The sequence below is a fragment of the Rhinolophus sinicus genome, linkage group LG15, assembly GCF_036562045.2.
Source record: "Rhinolophus sinicus isolate RSC01 linkage group LG15, ASM3656204v1, whole genome shotgun sequence".
NCBI classification, from domain to species: Eukaryota; Metazoa; Chordata; class Mammalia; order Chiroptera; family Rhinolophidae; genus Rhinolophus; species Rhinolophus sinicus.
This window is the reverse complement of record NC_133764.1, coordinates 44,132,345-44,159,519: the sequence shown is the minus strand read 5'-3', so window position 1 is coordinate 44,159,519 and position 27,175 is coordinate 44,132,345. Positions and strand designations below refer to the sequence as shown.

Sequence of the window (27,175 nt, the reverse complement as noted above, 5' to 3'; positions counted from 1 at the left end):
CATCTTTCCCTAATCTTACTCATTCCCCTCTCAGACCAATCCCTCCTTCTTTAATCACCTGAAATTTTAGTACCTCAAAATTTAGTACTTTTTTTTAGAAAGAAAAACTTGAGGCTTTTTGAAATGATTTAATAAGCTTTTTCTCTTTCAAATACGTTTTTCCCTCCCTCTTCCTTTACTTATTCCATCCCGGTTTTTTCCTTCCATTCTCTTGGTAACCCAACAGTTGCTTTTCAACTGCTAGCAAGCCTCTGGCATGTTTATACTTTTCATTGCTTAAGGAAAAGATATTTCCAAGTAAACCAAACAAAATCCCACAGAGCAAAGGTCAAATAAGGGGAAAAAAATAAAGTAAAAAATACTAACCATATTTTGTTGCCTTTCATTTTGGCAGTATGGCTAGGGATAAAGTTCTAACTACCAAATGAGAGAGCAAAACCAAACTTGCTTGTACATTTTATCCTCTTTATAGCATTTAAATGTATCTGGAGTCTTGTCACAAGGCACTTGGGTTAAGAATAATCAGGCCACTTAGAATAGGTCTGTACATTTGAGAACTACAACCTACTAGAACCATAACCTCAAGATTCACAGTAGAGGTACAACCCATGCACCCTCACTCCCATCCTCTTGGTCTTCTTTAAAAAAATTTCCAAGTCCTTTGTGTTAAGTGCTTTATGTTACAGAAGCATTCTCTCACAGTAGCAGTATCAAGTGCTTCAGTCTTCAAAGTACTTCGACATTCACCATCTTATTGAGGATTTTTAACAGCTCCTCATGTGACACATGCAGGGCAAATATTTTACAAATAAGGGAACAGAGGTTGCGATCTGTCATGGTCACAGGCTATTAAGGGGTTTGAATTCCGAACTCAAGTCTTCCAACTCCTAATCCACTACTTTATAATTCTTGTGACTAGGTGATTCTAGACCAGGTATGGTCTTTTATTGAACATGTAAAAATTGGGAAAATATTTGATAAAAGACACATTCATGTCCTTAGCTTTCAGTTCCGATTTCATTTTCAAGTGGCAACTGTTGAAAAGTACGCTCTTTCATTCTAACAAATTCTAAGCGCCATTATTAATGCAGACCTGGGCGAATCGTTGATAGGCTTATGTCTACTTTTAAGACTGGACCATGGGAACAAATCATATGTCCTAATACTTTTAGAATGACTTTCCATGCTTTAGTACCTAATCATCATTAATTTTTTTAAATAAAATGTCTACTGTTCTAACATGCCAGAGTAATTTTTCAGTCTGAGTTTCTGAGAAACCAGTGTCTTTTCCTCTACAGATCTCTCTCCCCCATTAGCCACAAGATTACAGAATTAAAAAGCACAATTTCTATCATTTCTTAATTATATTCATTTGAAATGTCTAACATGACTAGAATACTAAATGGCACCATCTTCTACCCAGTTGTTCAACCCTGAAACCTATCTTCATAGCCCATCTATCAGCAAGCCCGGTCAGCTGTCCTGCTTCTTAATATAGTCCACATTTACCCATTTCTGTCTAATTTTATCCTTTCTGTGCAGTTTTCTCACCCAAACCAGTGTTAACTGGCTTCTAATTGATCTCTCAGCTTCCTCTATAGCACAATCTATTCTCCACATAGTAGCCACAAGGAACTTTTAAAAAGTAAATCAGATTGTGTCACTCTTCCACTTAACCACACTCAGGATAAAATTCAGTGTCTTTACCTGACCTTATAGGCTGGCCCATTATACCAAATTCATCACCTACCTCTATTCCGCATCACCAACTTCACTCCAAACACACTGGTGTTCTTTCTATTATATAAATAAGCCACGCCTGCTTTCATCTCAGGGCCTTTGACTGTCGCCCCTTAGCCTGAAAGATCCTGCTAGATATTTACATTGCTTGCTTCTTGTTACTTAAGTCTTAGCTCAAAAGTCACCTCTTTTTCAAATAATGCCTTCTCTGACCACAGTCAAAAGTAGTAGTCCCACCCCACCGTCTATGTATTTGTTTTATGTGAATTAATCCTGCCCTGTCTATAGTCTGTGGCCTGACCATCTTCTGAGTGCACTTATAATACAGACATGCTGGTCCTGCAAAGCTGAAAACCAGCACCTCATCGCTGGGGGACTCTGCTGATCCATGATGCCCAGTTCAAGGTCAGAAGCAGCCCCCAGTCTTTTTCTTTTTAGCATCTAACAGAAACTCTCTTAAATTTTCTTTTTTCTTTTGAGTATAAAATTTTTACACAAAGCCATCATTAATCTTTGAAAATTCTTATTATATCCACGTAGGCTTCTTTTTACAAATTATAATATCAAGTTTCTAGACTCTGTTATTACTTTTTATTTGCCTTAAAGAAATCACTCCTTTTTCTGACCACTAAAGCCTTGCTCTACAGTACAGTTTACTTTCTAGCAATTAAACAATTGATCATCATGGGACTGGGGCTCTGGGCTCTGTTTTCTGAGATGGGATGTTGGCTTACAAACAGAAAAATAAAAGGTAGAGATAAGAGCATTTTGGAGATGGAAATAATAATAATATCAACAATTTTAACAAATGTTTTATAGGGTGATAAAAATCAAGCAAACTTGCTAATACTACTTAATTCTTCGGGAGTAAAAGACTTCAGTGATCTGAATAAAGGGAGTTCTTTGCTACCAGGCGACTACTCTGAGGGCAAGGGGCTTGGCCGGAGCCTCCCGTATTTTGTCTGGCACACAGGGGTGGCTTCATAGACATCTGGAGAATACAGAAATTAGCAAAATAATTCTAGAGATGTAAAAGGTCTTAATGAACACACAGTCAAATGACTGTGTTTTATAGACCAGAAAATTGAACCCTAGAGCAGCACAGTGGTTTGTGCAACGTGATACAGTACACAGGAGGCCAGGAGCAGAGCTAAGACCAGAACGCAAGTTATTCTACTATCTCCCTATATTTACGTTGGAAAAAGCAGATACGGGGCTCAAGAATTTTAATATGCGTAAATGAAAGATAATGCACTGGTGAAAAACAATCAAACTGTAATTAAGGGAATTGCATTCAATAATGATTTGGAATGCAGAAAAGGACCTCGAGGAGGCACTGTGGTTACCCATTACGTAGTGTCCAAATGGACCAACCAAATTCTTCTCTCCGTTATCAGAAAGGATACTGGAAACAAGTAAGAAAACACTGACGTCCTCCAACCTAGCTTTCTGGTCTTACCTTACGTAACTTCAAATGAAGTCAACTTTCAGACTACCCAATTCCATTGCTCAGCCTACATTCACAATAGAATTCAAGTGGCTATACAAACTGGATTCCTCCCTAAGGATGTGGGGTTACAAAGATAAATTTGCAACTCTATTTGTTCTTGGACCTCTATAACCTTTTCTCCCGTTCAATTCAACCATATTTTTATTGATTAAAACTTCACAGACATGACTTACCTCTGATCCTCAAGATGTGAAAAGGCTCTTTTATTTCCTGAAAACCCTTTCCTTCAAAAAGCAAAGATTCATCTTATCAGCCTTATCAAATTATTATCAAGTAAGTGCCCGTTTTGAGAAAGGTCTATGGATTATTTAAATTTTGGAAGACTAGTATTCCCCACCTATACAAGTAGTAGAATCACAAGCAAAGATAGATTTTTATCCTAAGCCCAACAACTAATCTTAACGTTAATAAATGTGTTTCTATTGCTTGAGCCCTAAAGTCAATCAACCATAAAAAATATTCACTGAATGCAATTCAGACGTCCAGTCCCATGTTAACTACCAGCCTCACCACTACCAATTTCACTGCTTAGTTTGAAAAAAGAGAAAATGTTGCCGGCCTTGAAGATCCAGGAAAAGATTCAACTTACAGTTTAAAAAAAGGACTGTTTATATTATCAAGAACTGAGAGGGTCTCCTCAATATAGAAATTTTCTTCCTTTAAACAATTTTTCTACCATGTTTGCCTTTAAATAGCAAGCCACTTAGAAGTCACAAAAATTATTTCTCCATCTCTTCACCCCTGGATATTAGATGGACAAAAACTCAGTAAAATCAATGTAAAAAATCTGGAATAGTCAGGTATTCAAATAAAAAAGGGAAGCTTTGGACTCTAGATACAAACTCACTTCAAATATTAAATACTTATAGAACTCACAAATAAATTCATTTCTAGGGGATTGAGTCTCCAAAGTTACAAAATGTGGGTAAGAGTTAGTACAACCACCTTGTCTTTACTGCCAGAGGTAGTGACTTTAAGAACTGTCTTGAAGGTCATTTTATTGGGTGTTCCAAAATCAATTCTTCACAACGAGAAAAGGGTATCAGTTAAATAAACTGTTAGAATAAGAATAGAACAAGTCAATATATTCATAAGCTTTTGCTGTCCTTGGGCCCTGAATTCTAGTTCAGGCTTTGCAGATATTTTTCTAAATCTGAGTTTTCTCATCTTTAAAATGGGGGCAACTGTCCAAGAATCTCTAAGGTCCTGTCTAGAGCTACAGTTCTATGCCCCTTTGGAAATATTGTTAAAATTATACCTGCTTCTCTTTTTAAAAACTAAAAGCAATACACCTACAGAATAAATAATCCAAAAGTTATAGAAGCTATAATTGAAAACTGAAAGTTTCCTTCCAGATACCCAAATCCCTCTTCTAAAGACAACCGTTTTCTTTTGTAGCCTCAGAAACAAAAAAAATGGGGCATATACCAGCAAATAAATTCATTCATATTCTCTCTCTCTCTCTCTCTCTCTCTCTCATATTCCCTGGAGGCACACATATACATCATTCTTTCTAAAGGTTGCAAAGAATTCTATTGTACCCTGATGTGTATTTTGCTACTGCAAACGAGCAAATAGGTATATTTGAACATAGGTGAAAACAAGCCCAAGAGCCTTGTGCATTGTTTATTTTGACAGATATTGCCAAACTGTCCTACAAAGTGTTGTACCAACGATATATAATATTTATTCCTTGCATGATTCCCTGGTTCCCCGCACCTTTGAATATCTCTACCCTCTCGATATACTATTCATCCATGATGGCCAAAGACAGAGACATAAACAAACCTTTAAGCAGAACTGCCAGTGAGACTTAGACCAAAAAAAAAAAAAGGCCAGAAATGTCTTTTATGAATTAAGTGGACAAACTCCAGCCAAAAAATGGTATGTGGTACTTGTTTGTTTATAAGATTTAAGTGTTGCTGTTTCCTTCAGATGTTTGTAAATGAAGATACCGACAGAAAATAAATTTGGGGGGTTTGGAGGGGAAGCACAAAGAGAGTAGGTGAACAACTTGTATTAATATTACGGATTCTATAATCCCAAGGAGACCCAATTCTGTCTTAGATCAGGATGTGGATTTAGTAATGTGTATGGCTCAATTCTTCCACATATAATCTGGCCAATTTTACTCAGAGACGCTTATCAGCATAGTAAAAAGTCAATTAAGTTCCTTATCTTTATCACTGGCAAGGGGTCCCTATTAATTCAGTTTTTTACCCCAAAATTAATTGGGATAATGCATGATTCCAGAGGTCATAAAAGTGTTAATAAAGCACACAGGAAGTAACTCTTACTGTATTTTAAAAGTGTTTTTATTAAATAATTGGGCTAATGCCTACCATGTAGTATTAGGGGGTGCAAAAGTAATTGCGGTTTAAAAGGTTAAAAAATTGCAAAAACCACAATTACTTTTTGCACCTAACAGATACTCAGTAAGTACCTTAATTAAGTTTATACATACAATCCACTTTGAGGTGTGTGTGTGTGTGTGTGTGGGGGTGCGCATATAAGTTTCTAAAAACAACATATAGATAAAAGTTCTCATTTTACTGTCCTATAATTTGCTATTACAGCTGGCCCTTGAACAGCATGGTTTTGAACTGCATGGGTCCACTTATAAGCAGATTTTTTTCAATAAATATACAGTCAGCCCTCTGTATCCCCAGGTTTCACATCCACAGGCTCCGTGGACGCAGAGAGCCAAATGTGTGCATTGTTCCACACCGTTTTATATAAACAACTTGAGCATTAGCGTATTTTGGTATGTGCCCATGGGTTTCTGGAACCAATCTTCCGCAGGTACTAAGGGATGACTGCAGTTAAGTACATGTGGATTTTCAACTGCAAGGTCAGTGTCCCCAACTCCTGTGTTGTTGAAGGTCAGCTGTTTAAGTATTTATTACTATGTCTTCAGTGGCAGTACGCTATCATATTTTAGGGGGGAAAGGAAAAACTATACTTTGGTCTTACACTAAAAAATGATTTTAAAATTTTTTTCATTTAGATTCAGGGAAATGCAGTATATCTAATGCAGTATATTTGTTTTCAGCAGAAACTCCCTCTGATTTTATTTAAAAAAGCAGGAAAATACAACTTAGGAACACCCACTATGAGATTATTTCCAACATATTCTGTCCTCTCCTCACCCAAGTAAACCAACCACACGTAACACTAAATCCCTTAACAATACTGTCCCGAGTTTCTTCTATTACCAGGGGATCACACACAAAACAAACAAACAGAAAACAAAATCCCTCACAATTTTAAACATCAGTTGGAAGCACTCAGAATCAAGGCCAACCTTATAAACACCTACAATGAAACTAACCAAACACAGCAAGTCCTTTGCTGATGGCCAGAAGCATCTCTTTCAAAATGAGGGCGGTCTTCTCCGCCCTTGTTCTGACTACACCACAAGTGATCAGCGGTGCTCAACACCAGCCACTGGACACAGAGGACGCAGTTCCAGGTATCCAACAAGGCATCAACTAGGAAAGGGACGGGGAAGTTGAACCAATGGGACACAAAGTCAAATAAATGGGTTACTTGGCAAGGGTCCTGTCCATGATATTACCAAAATATCATGTGGGATGTCCCCAAATTGTAACACTAATAAAGAAACCCTTACCTGTAGGCATATGATTTGGATAGGCCCTTTAAGATTGACTGCAGCTGAAGAAAAATTAAAGTCTTCTAGTTGCTGGCAAATTCTACCGAGTGAAGTTCAATGTCCCATCTACCAGACTGAATTCCACACATTTGTAGACAAAAATTTTAGATTATTTATAATTTTCAAATAAAAAATTATAAATCAAAGAAAAACAAATATTCCAGTCATAATTAAAGAAGCAGGCCTCACACTGAGATGAAATAATTACATCCTTCAATACAATCCACTGTTTCCAAGACACACAAGAGTCTGTTTCTTGGACTTGGTATTAAGTGGGAATGGATCAAGGAGAGAAAATATGATTACTTGAAACTAATCCAAAAATCAAATCTAAAGACATTTAACACTGAGCTTGCAGATACTATCAAGAACAAACTAAACCAATATTTGGTTGGGTTGCTGTGTTAAATGGCCAGCTACTATGACATAGAAGAAAATAATGGTTCATGATTGGCCGTTAAGTCTGGTAACCAAAGTGCGTACTGATTGGTTCCTGCCCATACTTGCCACAAAGTTAATCCAATAAAATCATGTAATGCAAATAACTTCCAAAAGTAAGTAGTTTTTGTTCATTGAATGAGTCTTTCATGAGTATGTACTCTACACAAAGCATAGTAGTCAAGGCACAGTCCAGTAGAATGAAGGTGTCTTAGTTTTCTACTGCTGCATAAAGATTACCAAAAACTGATGTCCAATGTCCTTGAGGCTGACACATTATTTATAATTAGCCCAATCACCCCTATTAATGTCACATGTCTAGAAACTTTGACTTTCACAACTGATGTTAATTGAGCTAATTCAAAATATCTTTACATTATAGTCCTCACTATTCCAGAAAGAAATTATGAATTTTATTTTAATTCCTACCATAATTGAAGGAAATGAAAACTTATTTAAAAAGAAATTTTAAAAATTTTTAAAAAATACTGCAGATAATCTGTAGTGAAATCAATCACAATTTACTGGTGAAAAAAAAACAACCGGAGTCAGTACAGCGCTCACTATCCAGTTTGTAGACTCTTCAGATCCTTTGTTGACTGTCTTCAAATAGTGATAACCGAGTAGGAGGAGAATATAAATTTAAATCCACCAATTTTCTCGTTTGTGAGTTTGGTCAAGGAATTGGTGAGAAAGTTAAGAGAAATTTGTTAAAAGGAGGTTTTGACATTATAAAAAGTTCTAACCAGATCCTATTAAAAGAGTACAAGAGAAGAGCACCCACAGAACTCTGGGATAAATTCTAAATACATTTCTTTTTCATTTAACAATTTTTTTTTTAATTGGGGAAGGGGAACAGGACTTTATTGGGGAACAGTGTGTACTTCCAGGACTTTTTTCCAAGTCAAGTTGTTGTCCTTTCAGTCTTAGTTGTGGAGGGCGCAGCTCAGCTCCAGGTCCAGTTGCCATTTCTAGTTGCAGGGGGCGGAGCCCACCATCCCTTGCGGGACTCGAGGAATTGAACTGGCAACCTTGTGGTTGAGCCCACTGGCCCATGTGGGAATCGAACCGGCAGCCTTTGGAGTTAGGAGCATGGAGCTTCAACCGCCTGAGCCACTGGGCCGGCCCTCTTTCAACAATTTTTATGTACAGTAAAATTTACCTTTTGCATAAAGTTATACAGTCCGTGAATTTTGACAAAATTCACATATAATCATCACCACATTCGAAATACAAAATAGTTTATGTATAAATTTTAGGACAACCACCATAAATAAGTTATCTAAAGCACTTATTTCAAAAGATTTCTACCAAGTGAAAACAGATAAAACGGGACATAAAAATTTAAATAAGGATTTAATGAAAATAGAGGAATACTGGCTCCTCTCTACTTTTACTCCTGCCTTCTAACCAATCCAAACTACAATCGCTCACATTTCTTTAATTCCCATGGCATCAGTTACCATGTTCAAGCGTTATCTCTTTTATGCCAAAAACCAACTTCCTGCTATGAGAAACCAACTTCCTGCTATGAGACATCTCGTGGCTATTTCATAGGCATCTCAAACTCAGCAAGTCCAAAATGGAAGCTCATCTTTCCCCAAAAAACTCTTTTCCAGTGACCCTACCATTCATCCAAGTGCTCAAACTAGAAACCCAGGTGTTAGCCTTAACTCCCCACCCTCCCTCACTATCTCACCACCAGTTTAATCAATCACTATGTCATGTCAATTTTACTGCAGAAATACATCCCCAAACCATCTATTTATCTTGATCCCCACAACCAACCATCAGCTTAATTAGTTCAGGACATTAGTAAAGTGCAATATCACCTTAATTAATGTACTACTTTCTTAATTCATTCCTGCAGAATACGCTGTTCTTGTGCCACGGCATCTTTGCATATAACGTTTCCTCTACCCAGAATGCCTTTCCTGCATCTTTGTAAAACATCTACTCCAATCTCTCCAAGTAGAATTAAACGCTTCCTCCTCCTCACTCTTAGTGCGTACACCTGTTGCTGTTGTAATTATGTCTTTCCAACTGGACTGAGAGTCTCAGGAGAGACTCTCACTTAGCTGTGTTATATTCACCTTGGTAAGCTGGGTGTCTAGGCAGTGCCCAGCAAATAGTAAGTGCTTAACAAATGTTTGAAAACCTAATGAGTGAATATATCATGATCCAGATTAAAGGACCTCAAGGATTTTTACTTCCCTTTGCTAAGATTCCATGTTAACCAAGTGATATCCTGCTTAGTCCATCCAACACAGTAGTTACTAGTTGTATGATTTCAGGACAAGTTATCAAAAAGCTTCTCTGTGCCTCAGATTCCTCACCTGTAAAACACAGATAAGAATACCTCCTTCATAAGGTTATTGTGAAGATTAAATTAAATACATGTAATGCTTAGAGCAGTACCTGACACACAGTAAGTGTTCAGTAAACGTTAGCTACTGTTATTAGTTTTTTAATAATACCCTGATGTTCGGAAGAGCAGGCACATGTTTTCTAGGTCATGAAACAGACTACCCCTCACTGTACAGTAATGAAGTGGCATTCTGCTTTCTCTGCCGGCGCCTTGTTGCTTGGTTAGCCACTTTTCCATGAGACCAATCAACCCTGATGACAATGAAGAGACGGAGTTTACTTGCAAAACTGAGGAATGTATCCTGAATCTTGAAGATCCCATCAAGTTAGCAGCATCCTGAGAGGGCGTGTAAGTAGAGCTAGTTGGTCACCTTATGATAACTTACAGTCTCTCTACAAAGCAACATTTTGGTCAAAGATAGTATAGTGAGAGGAATGTGATGCTAGGAGGGAGATACTTAAAGTACGCCACTAACTAACTTTGAATATGACTGTGTACTTCAAAGGGAAAGTCTGAGTTTAACATAAAGTACTAGTCAGCTCTCAATTATCCACACTAAAGGAGGTGAAAAGTGGTATAAATAATTCAAAACAGATAGTAAAAAAGAAATCCTTAACATTTTACTTAGTAACGTATTATGTAATTTCCCCTACAGATTTATATCCAAAATTGTATCTGGGCTAAACTAATAATAAATGTATTTACACAGCCTGGCCATACATTAAAGACATCACGGGAGTGAATTAAAAATAAAAGGAAGCCAGCATGAGATGAATTCATACAGATAATTTACATAAGGATAATTTAAAACTGACTATTATTATATAATAATTCCTCTCAACATCACAGTATCCTCTTGAGGCTCAATCTTAGCCATAAAATTCTTTCAAAAGAAAATCTCCAAATGTCACTTAAAAATAAAAGATGAGAACAACTGAGTTTCTAATGGTGAATCAATTTAGACTTCGGAAGCCATGAGAGAACCATCCAATTGAGGATTTTCACTCCACAGATCGGGAGGCGCATTACTGTGCCTGGAGAGCTAGAAGTGGGTATCAGCCTAACTGTAGGCCAATTTATTTCAAACAATCAAGGTATCCTTGAAACGTTACGTAACAATCTCAGTGCCAGAAAGTACACTTCAGTGACTATCTTGTCTAACCCCTTTGATTTTATAGAAGAAACTGATATCCACAAAAGTTGCAAAATGTCTGTCAAACTACATAATAGAAAAAACATTTCAGTATTTGGAAGTTTATTAAAATTTTGAGATATATTTGACATATAACACTATTAGTTTTAGGTGTACAACATAACGATTTAATGTACGTATATATTGCAAAATGATTACCACAATAACTTTAGTTAACACCCATCACCACAGTTACAAAAAAATACTTTTCTTGTGAAGAGAACTTGTAAGAACCACAGGAAGTTCATCATTTAAATAATTCACTTATATAAATAACCTCCTACATTTCTTATAAAAAGAAACTTTAATATTTTTAGTTTGCTTAAATTAGGCCATATCTAGGTATCTGCTTTATCTTATACGTAGATCCATGATCCATCCATACTGTACAACTTCAAGTGTACTAAAAATAAAATCAGTCCTGGGCTATAACTTTACTCCCCTGCAAACCTCTCCACTATGCCACAACATGAATGTTTCTCTCCCATTAGTCTAGCAGCTGGACTCTACTATTTGTCAGCTTATACATACAACCATGTGCCTTCCCCAAATTTGTTCAGAAAGCCAGGAATGTTCTCCTACTTCTTATCTGAATATTACCCTCTGGATCCAGGTCAAATTCCACCTTGCCCCAAAGTTTTTCCTAACCACCCAGTTCACTCTGCATTCCTATCATACAGAGGGTGCCAAAAAAACGTATACACATTTTAAGAAAGGAAAAAAACTGTATTAAAATTGTAATACTCCATATATACTGATAATAAAAGATGGCTACAAGTCACGCATGACTTCTGCAATTACACATTGCTACCATAATTCAATTCAACTTCAAAAAGTAATACATAGATAACATCGCTTAAAAATGTGTATACATCTTTTTGGCAAGCCCGGTATTGTCACTCTCTTGATAGTTAACAAATGTTACTTGGAATCCATTACCTGATAATTACCACAGGATGCCCAGAATTGTAACTGTTCTGTGTATATGTCTTTCCCTACCCCAAAATTCTCTTGGTAGGTCTAGTGACACCTAGAACTAGGTACTTAAAAAACAAAACAGCTGGTAGGAGAATAAAATTTATTTTCTCCCATTTATTAAAATGTCCTTTAATGCTGCTTACATTTCTTTTCAACTATAAAAATATTTAAGGAGTAATTAGGAAAAATTTAGAACACTGCATATCCTTTACAACAATTCCACTTCAGGAATCCATCCTATGGAATCAGTGTGATAAGTACATAAAAATTTATGTACGAGGATGTTCATCACAGCATAATTTATAAGCAAAAACTGGAGAAAAAGGAAGTTCATTAATAGGGAATTGGTCAAATAAAATATGATGCACCTATACCATAGAATTCTATGTAGTTACTTTAAAAGATTATTTTTAAGTAACATGAAATTTTAACTTTTTCTTTTTTTTTCTATTTTTCCATTTTTTTATTACAGAAAAATCAAATCTTTTGACTGAAAAAAATACAGTGTAGATTTTGAAATCACACACAACTGTTTTTAAGGATTTGTGTGTATAGTGCATTACTCATTCACTACCATCACCACCACTTAAGGAGTAACACACTAGCTCATGAAGAGAGGCAGTCCCTAACAACTGTGTTTCCCTGAAAGTAAGACCTAGCCGGACCATCAGCTCTAATGTGTCTTTTGGAGCAAAAATTAATATAAGACCCGGTCTTATTTTGCTATAAGACCTGGTCTTTATAATATAATGTAATGTAATATAATACAATACAATACAATATAAGGCTGGGTCTTATATTTTTGCTCCAAAAGACGCATTAGAGCTGATGGTACGGCTAGGTCTTACTTTCGGGGAAACAGAATGTGTCAAAGTCCATATGCAATTAACTTCCCTGTATTCATGTTGTTTCCTCAAGTAAGAAGTTTCTGAAACAACTGACTGATAACTTTCGCTGAAGTAAGTTTCTCACCTATGCAGAGTAGGTTTCCAAAGTGGTGGCAAGGTGGCAATGAGTCAAATCATCATCAAGACAAGTTATATTCCAAAGATCGACCATCACCATCAGTACCATCCCATCATCAGACCACCGGACTACCAAATGGACGAACTATTAAGTTGGTGCAAAAGTGTGCATTTCTGCAATTATTTTTAACCTTTTAAACTGCAATTTCTTTTGCACCAACCTAACACCACTAGTCGATTTAGCATCTCTGGTCAACAGATTTGAGTACTGGGGTGTATACTAAGACCACCATGGGACTCCATGTCTTTGTGTTGACAGGATTTCAATTTCAATGGCTCCCACAGCCATTCCACTTCAGATGCTCTTCCACACTCTCATGCCTTAGCAAGGATCTCTTGGAATTTTCTCTACTTTCCAAATACCAACTTCTGAACTTTTCTCTCTGAATTCCTATCCCGTCTTCCAAGAGGAAGGGAAGAGTCAAGATGAGAAAACAAAGTGCAAAAGCCCTGAAGGAGGACCTGGCTGGGTATACTGGAAGAGAAGGAAAGCTGGTACAGCTTGAACATGGTGAACAATGGAAAACACTGTACAAGAAACAAGTAGAGACCATATGTATCTCAGAGGGCCTACCAGGTCATGGAAAGACTTTGGATGTTGTTATTTTCATAAATTTTGTCACTCCTATGGTGAATCAATGTTATATAAATGAAACCTAGATCTATGTTTCAAACCTCATCTCCTCTTCAAAAACCCAGTGAAATAGTAGATGCAACTGCCTGCCTGCTACGCAGCCTCTCCTAAATGTCAATACATGCAAAGCCAAACACTATCTTTTTCCCCAAACCAGTTCCTCCTATTTTATACCTGCTAAGAGAAGATCATTCATCCAGGCTTGGTGTCTCAAAGCTATCTTTCATTCCTTGCCTACTGTCCACTGCCAATACAGGCTTCACAGGTTCTCAAATCTCAAACCCACTCTTTCTTTTCTAGTCCCATTGCCACTATCCTGCTTCACACTAGCACCAATTCTTGATTAGTGAAATAGGCTAACCAGTTCTTTCCCCATCAAATTTACCCTATGTGATGTCATTAGATACTTCTAAGACCACCAATACACACAGATAATACACAAATTTATTACCTCAAGTTCTGACTTCAAGCTCCACTCATATCTGCCTTCTTAACATATTTATACTTAGCTTCATTCACATCTCAAATTTAACATGTCTAAAACTGAATGCCTGATTTCTGATCTTCCCTCCAAATCCCACACCTACTCCTGCCATTCCTCTCTCTATCTCCCATGTTAGTAAATGGCACCTCTACCCATCCAATTGCTTGAGCCAAAAACCTTGGAGTCATCCTTGACACTTTCTCTTAACTCCCACATTCAATCTATAATTAAATGGATTCTTTAACATACTTCTCAAATCCATCTACTTCTCTCCATTGCCTCTGCCACCGAGTTCCACCTGCAAAGATTCTTATTTGAGTGGTATGAGGTGCAGCCCAGGCATCGGGATTTTTAAAAGCTCCCAGGTGATTGTAACATGCAGCTAAGGGTGAGAAGCATTGCTCTACAGGTACTGGACTCCCATTAACCTCTCCGACCTCATTTCCATTAATACGACTTTCTCCCTTGCTCACTTAACTCCAGCTATGCTGGCCTCCTTGCTGCTTCCTTGAACTTGCCAGGCACGTCCATTCCTCATCACTTTTGCCCTTGCTATGCCCTCTGTCTGGAGTTCTGGTTCACTCCTTCACCTTCTACAGAGATTTACTCAAATATTACCTTTGTAATATTTAGTGAGATGTTCCCTGGTCATTCTACTCAAAATTTCAACATCCACACCCACCCCAATACTCCCTACCTCTTTCTCCAGCTTTATTTTTCTCCTGGGGACTTAACACCTTTTAACATACAATATTTGTCTTGTTTATACACTTCACGAGAGCAGGGATTTTTGTTTGTTTTGGTCCCTAACTACATCCCTAGCACCTAGAACAGCAACTAACATAAGGTAGAAAATTAATATTTAACTCCACAGCAAGCCAGGCCTTCCCAGATTCCCCCTACTAAATTTAATTTCTCTATTATTCCCCTAATAGTAATTTATTCCTTTCCTTCGTAACATTTACAGCAATTCATAATTACATTTGTGTTTATTTGTTGAAGCTCCTTTCCTAGACTGTAAATTCTATGAGAATAGGGATATTCTACTTGGTTCACCACTATATACACCATTCCTCAGGCTGAAGTGGCACAGAATAACTATTTAAAAAACAGTCAGTGAATGAATTAATAAATGAATGAGACCAAATACATTTTCTGAAAGCACACTGTGATCATGTTATTTTTTCAGTTAGAAACTTTCAAAGTCTCTCCATCACTTACCATATTAAACCCTAACGACCTGCCCTTGGTAGAAAATCGTCCATGTTCTGGACCAATTTACTTTCCTGTCTCATCTCCCATTGTCCCATGTATCTTTTGCTTCAGAGACACTACACTGTTCATTATTTCTGGTCCACACCCAATACTAACAAACACTGCATTTCCCCACCTCCACATTTTTGCTCATGACATTCCTTCTGCATGAATTCCCTTCCCATCTCTGCCAATCAAAGTCCCAGCCTTCAAAATACCTACCCTTCAAAACCCAGCTCAAAAGTAACCTTCACAAAGACAGTTCTGACTCCCACCCCAACTTCCCCAACTGAATGATCTCTTCCTCTTTTAAATACCAAAATATGCAATACTGGTTTAATTCCCCACTCATTTTAGAACATAGCCCTCCCCCAACTTTTACAAAACCTTTTGTTTATATTCACTCAATAGATATTGGTTGAAATGAAGTCAGTTAACTCCATTACTCCTTTCTTTGTCATAAAACATTTAAGTTGGGAGGGGGGTTCTCTTTAGAAAGACGCTTTAACGACTAAAAGATAAAAAAGCTGGAATGGCCTTCCCTTCTATGCCTTTTATGAAAAGGCAAGATCTTCCCAAACGCAATTTTTGGAGCTCTGATTCTTAAATGTGTTCAACTGCTTGAAAAATAATGTTAAGCTGCAATGTGCTACTATGATGACATAAATTCTATAAGCTCACTAAAATGGGTTACCCCAAGATTATCACATACTTGAAAGATTATCTGGCTGAAAATCTGAATACCTTAAACTCTGCTGTCTGAAAATGATTACGCGAAAAACATATCTGTTCAACAAGAAATCGGAAACTTTTATGATCTTCTGAAATATCCCATTCATTTCTACATCATGGTAAGTGACGTTACATAACAGCCTAGCAACCCAGTAAAATTCTACCATGAAACACTTGTTGTACCTCACGTAACAGACCTCTGTTTCCTTACCCACTCCCTCTCATAAGGTTGTGGTTCCCACGTAGTTCATGGATTCCTGGAGGTCCCTTTCAAGGAGTCCACGAAGTCGAAACTATTTCTATAATACTAAGAAATTGTTTGCCTTTTTCACTGTGTTAACATTTGCACTGATGGTACAAAATCAATAATGGGTAAAAGTGCTGATGCCTTAGCATAAATCCAGGTAATGGCATCAAACTGTACTAGAGTCATATGTCTTTCACCACCATGTACTGGTGATTTTAAAAAGTCAATTTCACTTAAGAATGTTCTTGATGAAGCAATAAAAATTATTGATTTTATAAATCTAAACCCTTGAGTATGGATGGGTCTTTTAAATATTCTGTGTGATGAAATGGGAAGTATGCAAAAAGCACTTCTGTAGGCTTCACTCAAGTACAAAGGTTGTCTCCAGGAAAAGCACTTATGACTATCTGAGTTGTGAGTTGAACCGCTTTTTTCACAGAACACTACTTTTACTTGGAACAAAGAACAAAATGCGGTTCTTCATACATGAATATTTAGCTGACATTTTCTTGAAAATGAAGTGAGTCTGTCACTTCAAGGAAAACAACTGGCAGTATTTGTTGCCAGTGATAAAATCCGAGCTTTTAATCAAAAATTAGAATTTTAGAAATCTTATGACTGCTTGACAGATTCCCACTACTTACAGACTTTTCTCATGAGACGAGTGGTGATATTAACCAACGTGTTTTCTTGATATTGCATTATGAAATGTGTCATTTGGAAGATCTGCTTAACTCAATGAAGCAGTATTTCCCAAACGACCCATGCACGATATTGTAAAATCATGTATGGGTAAAAGACCCATTCAAAGCGCCAGACAGACCAATGGATTAATTTAACAGTTACATCAACATGATTTCAGATTCCACACTACAACTTAACTTATAAGAAACTACCAATTATCAAGTTTGGGTATAGTACCAAAAAGACTGTACACAATTGTCTGAAAATACTCCTCCCTTTTCCAACTACATATCTTTTGAGGCCGTATTTTCTTCATATACTTCCATTAAAACAATCTATCATATCAGATTGAATATAGAAGCAGATATGAGAATCTAGCTGTCTTCTATTAAGCCAAGTATTTAAGATATTTGCAAAACTTTAAAAAAATGCCACTCTTGGGGGCGGCCGGATGACTCAGTTGGTTAGAGCGCGAGCTCTGAACAACAGGGTTGCCGGTTCAATTCCCACATGGCCAGTGAGCAGCACCCCTTGCAAATAAAGATTGAAAACGGCGACTGGACTTGGAGCTGAGCTGCGCCCTCCACAACTAGATTGCAGGACAAAGACTTGGAGCTGATGGGCCCTGGAGAAACACACCATTCCCCAATATTCCCCAATAGAATTAAAAAAAAAAAAAATCAAAGTCATAAGAAAAATCTTCTAAAAAAAACCTACTTAAAAAAAAGCCACTCTTTTCACTGTTTTTAGAAGTTCTTTTTCATAAAAATATATTATTTGTGTTAACATGATAGATTTTTTTTTAATACTTAAAAAATGTATTTCTAAAAAATGTTTTGTTTTAATTTCCAATTTGATCAATATCAAGATATAAATCACATAAACAAAAGCTCCTTGGGGTCCTCAATAACTTTTAAGAGTATAAAGAGTCCTGAGACCAAACAGTTTGAGAACAACTGCTCTCGTGCCACCCACCCCAACACTGCTGTTTATACCAAATCTCCCTTCCCCCATCTTCAACCACAGTTGAACCTGGGACAGATATTTGGCCGAAGGGAAATCAAGCCTAAACTGACCAAATCAGATATCACTCAGGAATCTGAATTAAGCCTCACGGATACTGAGGTCTATTTATGTAGGAACCCCAGAGTCCATTAACTCTTATTGCTAAAGTCCTTGGAATTGTTTTGGTTCCAGCCCTTTCTGAGGCTTGGTTGTTCAGCCTTTCTTTGGATTCTATGACAGCTTTTTCCTTTTGATAAATCTTTTATATGAGCTATTTTAAATAGGTTTCTTTTCCTTATGATCAAGAAAGAAAGCCTTAACACCAAAGAACCTCAATGTCGTTACCAAAAGTATTTTATTTTGTGTCCTTATCTGAGATAAAAAATAATAATGTTATCCTCCATTTGAAAGATCGTATCCCTAAATAAAAATGAAAATCAATAAAAAAAAACCTAAAAACTGAATGGAAATTGTAGGCTCATTAAGAACAAGAGACAAACTTAATGATCAGCTACTAGACAAGGCTCGATTTTTTTCTTTTTTGGAGAAGGCCATTCTATATATTGTATCAGGACACTTTAGACAACAAATGGTTTCATTAACATATACCAATCTGACAGGGTTTTTCAGGGAGGTTGATAAACAGAAAAAGAACAAGGTTATTAGTGAGACTTGTCCTACCAGATATGAACAATTATTACAAAGCTATGATAATTAAGACAGCACAGTAGCACAAGATATAAAAACAGATTAATGGTACAGGATAGAGAAGACAGATACAAACCTTCATATATTTGAAAACATAAAAGTGGCATTATAAAGTCGCAGCAGGTAGACATGGCTACTAAGTAAATGATGCTGAAGTACCGGCTAATCCTTATGGAAAGAATATTAAATCCCGACTTCAGGTTAACCTTATGGAAAAAAAATAAATTAGATCCCTACTTCACGCCAAATATCAAAATAAATTCTAGGTGAGTAAGAGACCTATATATGAAAAGCAAAACTTTAAAGCTTTTAGAAGAAAATATAGGACATAATATTACCTCAGTACAGAGGAGAAATCCCTCATTAAGACAAAAAAAAAAAAAAAAAAAATTACACCACAAAGGAAAAACATAGTAAATCTGACTCTGCTAAAGTTTAAAACTTTGTTTCAATAAAAGATAAAATAAACTTGAAAAACAAAATAAAACACACCCATTAGGATGGCTATTATTAAAAAAAAAACAGAAAATAGTAAGTATTGGGGAAGACATAGAGAAACTGGAATCCTGTGCACTGTTGGTAGAAATGTAAAATGGTGCAGCCATTATGGGAAATAGGATGGCAGTTCCTCAAAAAAATTAAAAACAGAATTACCATATGATTCAGCAATTCCACTTCTGGATATATAGCCAAAAGAACTGAAAGCAGGGTCTCAAAGAGATATATATATATATGTTTATCCCCATGTTCAGAGCACACAACAGCCAAAACGTGGAAGCAACCCAAGTGTCCACTAATAGATGAATAAACAAAATGTGGTCTAGACATACAATGAAATGTTCTTTTGCTTTAAAAAGGAAGACAATTATGATACATGCTATACCATGGATGAATGTCAAGGATATTATGCTATGTGAAACAAGCCTGACACAAAAGGACAAATACTGTGTGGCTCCACTCACATGAAATACCTAAGTAGTCAAAATCATAGAAACAGAAAGTAGAATTTATTTCTAAATACCAAGAATTATGTAAATCTCAAATTAAGAAGATGAATTGTTACATACACATTTTTTCCTACAAATAAATAAATACAGGCATATAGATAGGAGGAATTAGAGGCTTTCAGAGAACTACTGCAAGCCCTTCTTTGTTTGATGAAGCTGGTGTCACAGCAGGAAGATTTATGCCAACAGCTTCTTAGAAAGAAACAGTCAGGAATAAAGGTCTTCATCATCAAATAAGAGTTACTGTCTGAATGTTTAATTCCCACTCTGAGGTCTGCATCTCCCAAAGTGGCTTGACCAGCTTTGCCACACAGAGCAGCTAGGCAACACCTACCAATTCTATTAAAACGTGACCGTAATTGTAAGAATGAAGGCCCAAGCGTTTCCTAAAGAGTCTATACTTTAGAATCTTTTTTCGTATACTGGGAGCTTGCCAAAAACAAAAGTAAAGCTACTGGATCTTAGTAGCAAATGTGTCAGCATAGTCTTTCAAAGTGATTCACCATGCCTGAAAACAAACATGAGAAACAGGTGTGCTTCCCTGAATACACAACCAGAATTTCATATAGGGCCAGTACTGTTTTATGAAACCAGGTTGACACTAGCCTTATAAACTCTGGAATTAAGTGTGACAATATGGTAAAAAAAAAAAAGATTTCAGATAAATATCAGAATACTGTTATTCTCAGGTTTCGAGTAACTTGAAATCAGGGAGATTACTCAAAATACCACTACATCATGAGAGTCTAAGAAAAAACATTTTCTGCTAAGACAGGAATTAGTCCAGCCACTAAAACCAGCTTACAGTGCAGGTCCCCTGTATCTTTCATTTGCATTAACCTTCATTAGTGTGGTGGAGTTTCAGAAAACACGGACGCACCGACATTTCTCCTGAGTCTACAGTACAAGATAGAAATCCACAGGATTCAGCACTGTTCCAGACCCTGAGTTAAGACAGCTAGATATTAGAGTTAATGGCCTATCTAAAATGTTTCCCTAATTAAGAACAATTTGTCTCACTCCTTTTTTATTATGAAAATCTAGTGATAATGAAAAAAATATGCTATTACAGCATATTACATAACACTCCAACTGTGTGGAGAAATGCATGTAAACAAGGAAAATCGAGGAAAGACAAAGACATACTTGTGCATATACACACAAATATGTTTTTATATAACAATCAAAACCCCACATCTCCCAGAAAGCTTATGAACAATTTCAGTCTCTAAATTTCATTTTGTGTACCTTTCATCTCATAAAAACAGCACAGTTGCTCATGAGAGAAGAAAATTCCCCGATCTCTTTTACAGCGAACCTTATATTAAGGGGGGCAGGGGGCAGGGAAGCAATGCTCTCTTCAGAGATACTACCTGTCTTTCACAAAGAGTATTCAGGACAAGGAATCTGTGAGGTGTAAGACCCAGAATCCAGCAATGCCAAGTGGCACAGAAGTGAGTCAAACACTAGATGCATTGTGTTAAAATAAAGGCACCTTTAGTTTTTAGAATTTGGTTCCAGAAGCTCCATAAGGAGATGAACAACATAATGTATTAAAAAAGAAAAAAATGTGACACTAACACACACACACACACTCATACACACACACAGGTGAGGCTTCCACATCCAAGACAGGAAAATACTGAGTCAGGAACTCCTTGAACTAGAGAGCAAGGAAGTGCTCATACACCAAACTTAAAGGGCTCCCACAGGCCAAATATGAGACATTTTGAGCATTAAAAAAAACTCTGTAATTGTTGGTAAAACACAGAATAAATGAAAATCCATGACTTTATAATAATACTAATACAAAGAGAGTGAAAAAAGAAACAATTCATTTGCCACCATTAGAGTTGATTCTTTTTTTTAACTTTCATTTATCTTAAGTGTGTTTTTCCAGGACGTGTCAGTTCCAAGTCAAGAAGTTGTTTCAATCTATAGTTGTGGAGGGCGCAGCTCACATGCGGGGAATGAACCCTGGTGTTATGAGCATCGAGTTCTAACCACCTGAGCTAACCAGCCACCTGAGTTGATTCTTATACCATCCATCTCCTTTACTCAGAAAATTGTTAAAGGGAAAAATTAAGAATATACCTGAACTTTCTGTTAGAAATTATAATTTATTCCTAACTGACGAGGGAATATTTTACAGAATATTGGGGAAATGGCAGGATTAGAAAATTACCATTTTGCAAGAAGCAAAGAAATAACTGATTCAGGCAAGGCTCATTAGATGAAAGATTGCTGGAGAAGCGAAACAGTGTGGTGCCAAAGTATCGCCACTTTGCAGATTACTTGCTACCGTGTTTCCCCAAAAATAAGACCTAACTGGAAAATAAGCCCTAGCATGATTTTTCAGGATGACATCCCCCGAACTTAAGCCCTAATGCATCTTTTGGAGCAAAAATTAATATAAGACCTGGTCTTATTTTCGGGGAAACAAGGTCATTACAAAGAGAAAAACAAGTCTTCACAATGGAGAGATCTGGTATTTATCATCTTAAAAAAATGATCACACTCAGCATCATTAATAGTGGGACAGGATGTTTCCCTTATTGTGACACAGTATGAGATACAGAACAACACCTATGAAGTATTCTTATCAAAAAATATTTAACCTGAATCTAATCAAGCCTTTAAACTTCACTGCCAGTTTATAGGAAATACAGGGATAAAGGAACAAACTACATGAAACTGTGAGGAAACAATCAGAAAATTCCAGATGTGACATATTCTGTAAGACAAATGGCACAGTCTCTTCAAAAAGTCAATATCATGTGGCTTCTAAATAAATTGTTCTAGATTTAAAAAGAGACTAGAGAGACACCTTTGGAGAAAAAATTACCAATAGCTAAAAGGTGTCTCCTTCGAGACAACTGGGAAAATCTGAACATGAACTGGACATTAGATGGTATTAGGAAATTACTGGTAATTGCTTTACCTTGACAATATATTTTAAGAACAATTAAGTAAAACAATATCTTTATTTTAAGAAGATGTATCTAATGTATTTAAGGTATTAAGGTGTCATGAGGTCTGTAATATATTAATAAAAATTTACATATATATATAAACACACATGCACATTGATAAAGCAAATATAGCAAAATGTGAACAACTGTTGAATCTATGGGATAACTAGAATAAAAGTGATTAACTGTACTAGTCTTTCAATTTTTCTGTGCGTTTAAAATTTTTCACTTAAACAACCATTAAAAAAAAAAAAAAAGGAGGGGGAGGGGACGCAAAATACACTTCCTCCAGGAAGGCATCCCAAATGAACTCTCCAAACCTTAATCACTACCATGTTTCTCTGAAAACATAATATAAGACCTAGTCTTATAATATATATTATAGTAAAATAATTACTGATATTATAGTAAAATGAAACCAGGTCTTATATTAATTTTTGCTCCAAAAGACGCATTAGAGCTGACTGTCCGGCAACTCGGTAGTAGTTTACAAAGCCCTCTCTGCATAGAGACAGTGTATTACTCTTACCATTCTGTTGTCTAACTGTTCTCTGATTATTTCATATATTGAGTAGATTTGCTTTTCCAACAAGACTGTAAGCTCCTTCAGGCACAGACATCTTTTAATACTTTTCTATTTCCTTACAGCTCATGGTGAAGTATTCTACAATTGGTAGATGTTTAAAAAGTACTAATAAAAATATTCTGTGTAGGTACTCAGTAAAGTACCTTAACTGAGTTAGCTTTTTAATTACTCAACAGAAGGGCAGTTCACTTGTATAAACAATTTTGAGTCATAGCTATTAAACGAGATCATAAAACATCACTTATGGGCTTAAAGAATTTCATACAGAAAAACTAGTTCTAATAGTTAAAGAAAGAAATTAGAATATAGGTTTTACATGTCTGCCTAGCATTGTCATGCATTTGCTGTGTTATCCAGGCATCTGACTTTATTCTCATGACATTATTCTTCAGGCGAATAATATCTTCCACCACCACTCACATCTGCAAAACAGCGACGGTATTTATCCACAACTCCTGGGTGTAATGAAGCTTAACAAGCTATATAATGAAGTTTAAAATCTTACATAAAAGACTGCACAAAAGTTTTTGACAACACAGTGTTGGTGAGGAAAGAGGTAGTCTCATACTCTGCTGGCAGGAATATAAATTCATACAACCTCTGTGGAAAGCAATTTAACAATATCTAACAATATTAAAAATGCATATATCCTCTAAAAACTTCTATGAATTTACCCAACAGACACCCACGTACATAAAAAATATATACAAGGAATTAACTGCAGCTCTGGAAACAACTTAAGTATCCAATAATAAAAGTTGGATGAATGATGGTACATCTATGCAATGGAATACCTGCCATCTTTCAGAAAGAGGTACTCTATGTACTGTATGAAATGATGGCCAAGATATATTAAATGAAAAAAGAAAACTGCAGAATAATGGGTATAAGTTTACATCATTTGTGTAAAACAACAAATAAAAACACAACCATCAAAGAATATATAGTTGTATATGCTTGTAAAAGCACTGACTGTCTCTGGAAGGGTAAACAAGATACAGGAAACAAAAATTTCCCTTGGGGAGGGTAACTAGATGGATAGGGAGGGCAGTGCAACAAAGATTTTTCATTCTCTTGTATCTATGTACTTTTTGAATTGTGTTTCATATGTATGTGCGTCTTAACCATTTAAAAAAGTTATTTTTAAAAAAACACTGCTATGCACCAGTAAGAATTATTTAATGAAATTCATCTTAATCCTAAAAGCATTTCATGCGTTGGTACCATAAAAATTTTAAATGAGGTTTCAGTAGCTTCAACCAGACAAAATGTTTCCAGATAAAAACAAAGCATCCTAGATGATGGAAGCCTACTGAGAAAGCAAATGGACATTTATTACCTCAACAGCTTTAATTCCAAGATTTTACCAGAACTTGATGAAATTCTGGACATAGGCAACACTAAACATCTTCAAGTACCAAACTAACTACTATAAAGAACTCTAAAAAGAGAAGTCCCCAAGTACCAAATAGACACCAACCACCCTCACCCTCTAAGTGTGGGCCTGTTTCAGGAACTTATACTTCCCAGTGTTCACACAAGGAAAAAAAACAGATGAGTCTTCAGCTCTTTCCCAGGACACAGGATGAGATATGCCCCCCAAATTCCTAGCTTCCTGTGTCATCTCTTAGCTCCACTGTAACCATGGCAACAGAAAACCACAAAAGACAGCTGAACCATGCAAAGACTAGTTAAATGGGGAAGTGAAAAAAATACATATATACTTTAAGGCCCAAGAACATAAGGTCCTTGAGTTAAAAACGGCAACCCAAAAAGCCTTAAGAGAATACCAAAGAAAGGACACAAAGGAAAGAGAATAGAAAATAAGGCCTAATGTATCCCATTCCCAATTATCCAGACAGGAGACAGGATTAGCCAAGACAAGAGAAAAACACACAAAATGTCCCCCTCTCCCCAAATTTAGCTATTCATTTCAACACTACTCAGCATACCTTCTGTTTCTAAGAGTTTATCATTTCCTTACCCTGTTCTGATGGCAGAGGTAAGAAGCAGCACAGTATGCAAAAGCGTGGCAACACGGAAGCAAATTAAAGGGCCATGAATAATCTGCCAACTGAAAAACCCAGGGCCTAGATCACTGAAATATTACTGTACTTCAAAGTTCCTTGTTTTAAATTGCTGTTCACTACTTGCAAATGTGAAAGAAACTTACTTAAAAGTTAAAACCTCCACTGGGTAAGTTATCGTCCACCAGTAGTTTCAGATTGCTTTTGTTTGCATGGGATGTTCAGAGCATCAATAATGTACAGCTAAAACAAAAGCGCTAAGGAAGATCTTTTACAATGCAAGAGGCAAACAGGTCACACTAAGAGGGCTGGAAATGAGAGAACCTTGATCTTGATTTACAGCTACTACTCTAAGCCTTATATTGTGTGCTCTTTATCTCTACCTTATCTAGTTGGGTGAAGATAATTAAGAATTTTGCTAAAAAGAAAACCCGCCCTTACTTTCTTTTTTATGACTTAGTCCTCCTCAGAGATTCGACCAAAATCCCCTGCCAGAGTAACTGAGTAGGTTGGAGTGCCTACTCCTAAATTTAGGGGATGTTTGCATTAAAGGTACAGCATGACGATGAGAGTAAAGTAATGCTAGAACTAGAAGCTGCTGTGGCAGTTTCAAACGCAGGGTCAGCGTGGGGCACATTAGCTCTGGGAGGAGTTTGTAGCCTGGGAGTCTCTAAGGTAACACCAGATGCGAACAGTGCGTTGTCAATAAAGCCCTCAAATAACTTAAATTCTCCCTGTTGGATAGGAGCAACAGGCTCACTGTCTGGCAGCAATTCTAGCCCACTGCCTGGGGAGAAGGCAGACGCGTGGTCAAGGGGCTCTTTATCCCGCAGGTCCCTGCAACACGGCGATGCGCATGCGCCCCGAAGGCAGCGAACAAGCACCCCTAGCTCGTTCACACTCGCGCATGCGCAGTCACCCATCTCGCCGCAGGCGACAGCTCACTATTTGGCAAGGGGGATGGGGCTGGGAAAATGATGGGGGGGCTGAAGGCAGGGGGCGCGTTTGTGTCTCCTGAATGCTTGGGATTGGAAGAAGGAACGGTTGATGAGGCTCTGGCATTAACAAGCCACGTAACCCAGGATGTGGGAAATGGGGCAGAAAAGAGTATATGTGTGGCTGGTGGGGGGGGCACAAGAGTCGTGGGGGGGGTCAGTCACCTCTTAAGGGAGGCCCCCCCCCCCCCCCGACAGGACAACCCTCTCCCTCGACTCTCCTCCCCCCACTCACCTGAGAGCGGCGGCGACAGCTGCTGGTTCCCGTCCCCCTGCGCTCGCCTCATACTGTCCGCAACATCCGGGACCTGCGGGACCGCCGATACACAAATACACACACACTCGGAGCGCGCACACTCACACACACACATACACACCGACACACACCGGCCGGGGCGTCATGGCGTCAGCACGTCGACGCAGAGAGCGCGGACCCGCCGGGCCCCACCCCGCGCGGCCTCCGCCTACTCTACTCCCCTCCCCTCCCCTCTCTGAGTTCTCCTGCCCCTCCTCCTTCGTCCTCAGACTCCGCCTACTTTTCCTACCGCGCATGCGTCCCAAGGGGTCTCACGGGGCCCGGGGATTTGAGGGGAAGGAGGGGCCTTAGAAGAAAGAGGCGGGAACGCGGAGGGGATCGCGTGCAGAGCGCCACAGGCTGCTCGGAGGTGCGAGGACCAAATAGAGGCACAGCGAGGGAAGGGTCGGGGTGGGCAGAGTAACAATACTCGCATGTAACCACAGCAACTTATGTATGCAAGGAGTTTACGGATGGCCAACGACTTTTGCGTGTATTACCTTGTTTTTTCTAACCAACTCTGTTAGTAAAAGGTTTTTTGGACATTATGATAATGCTAGAGATTCTTTTAAGTAACTTTTAAAATTTAACATTTGGAAACAAAAATAACAAGTACTATGT

At 37.5% G+C, this 27,175-nt stretch overlaps 1 protein-coding gene across 2 annotated transcripts in view; it reads right to left on the bottom strand.

Annotated features, from left to right (window-relative positions):
• SPOP (speckle type BTB/POZ protein) overlaps window positions 1-26,725 on the bottom strand; it is a 62,814-nt gene extending 36,089 nt beyond the window's left edge. Inside the window, exon 1 of one of the 2 annotated variants that reach the window (XM_019740625.2) lies at window positions 26,495-26,725. The gene's annotated coding sequence lies outside the window, so the exon portion shown is untranslated. The remainder of the gene's footprint in view (window positions 1-26,494) is intronic. The other variant, XM_019740626.2, reaches the window with a different exon arrangement.
• Window positions 26,726-27,175: the final 450 nt, after the last annotated feature.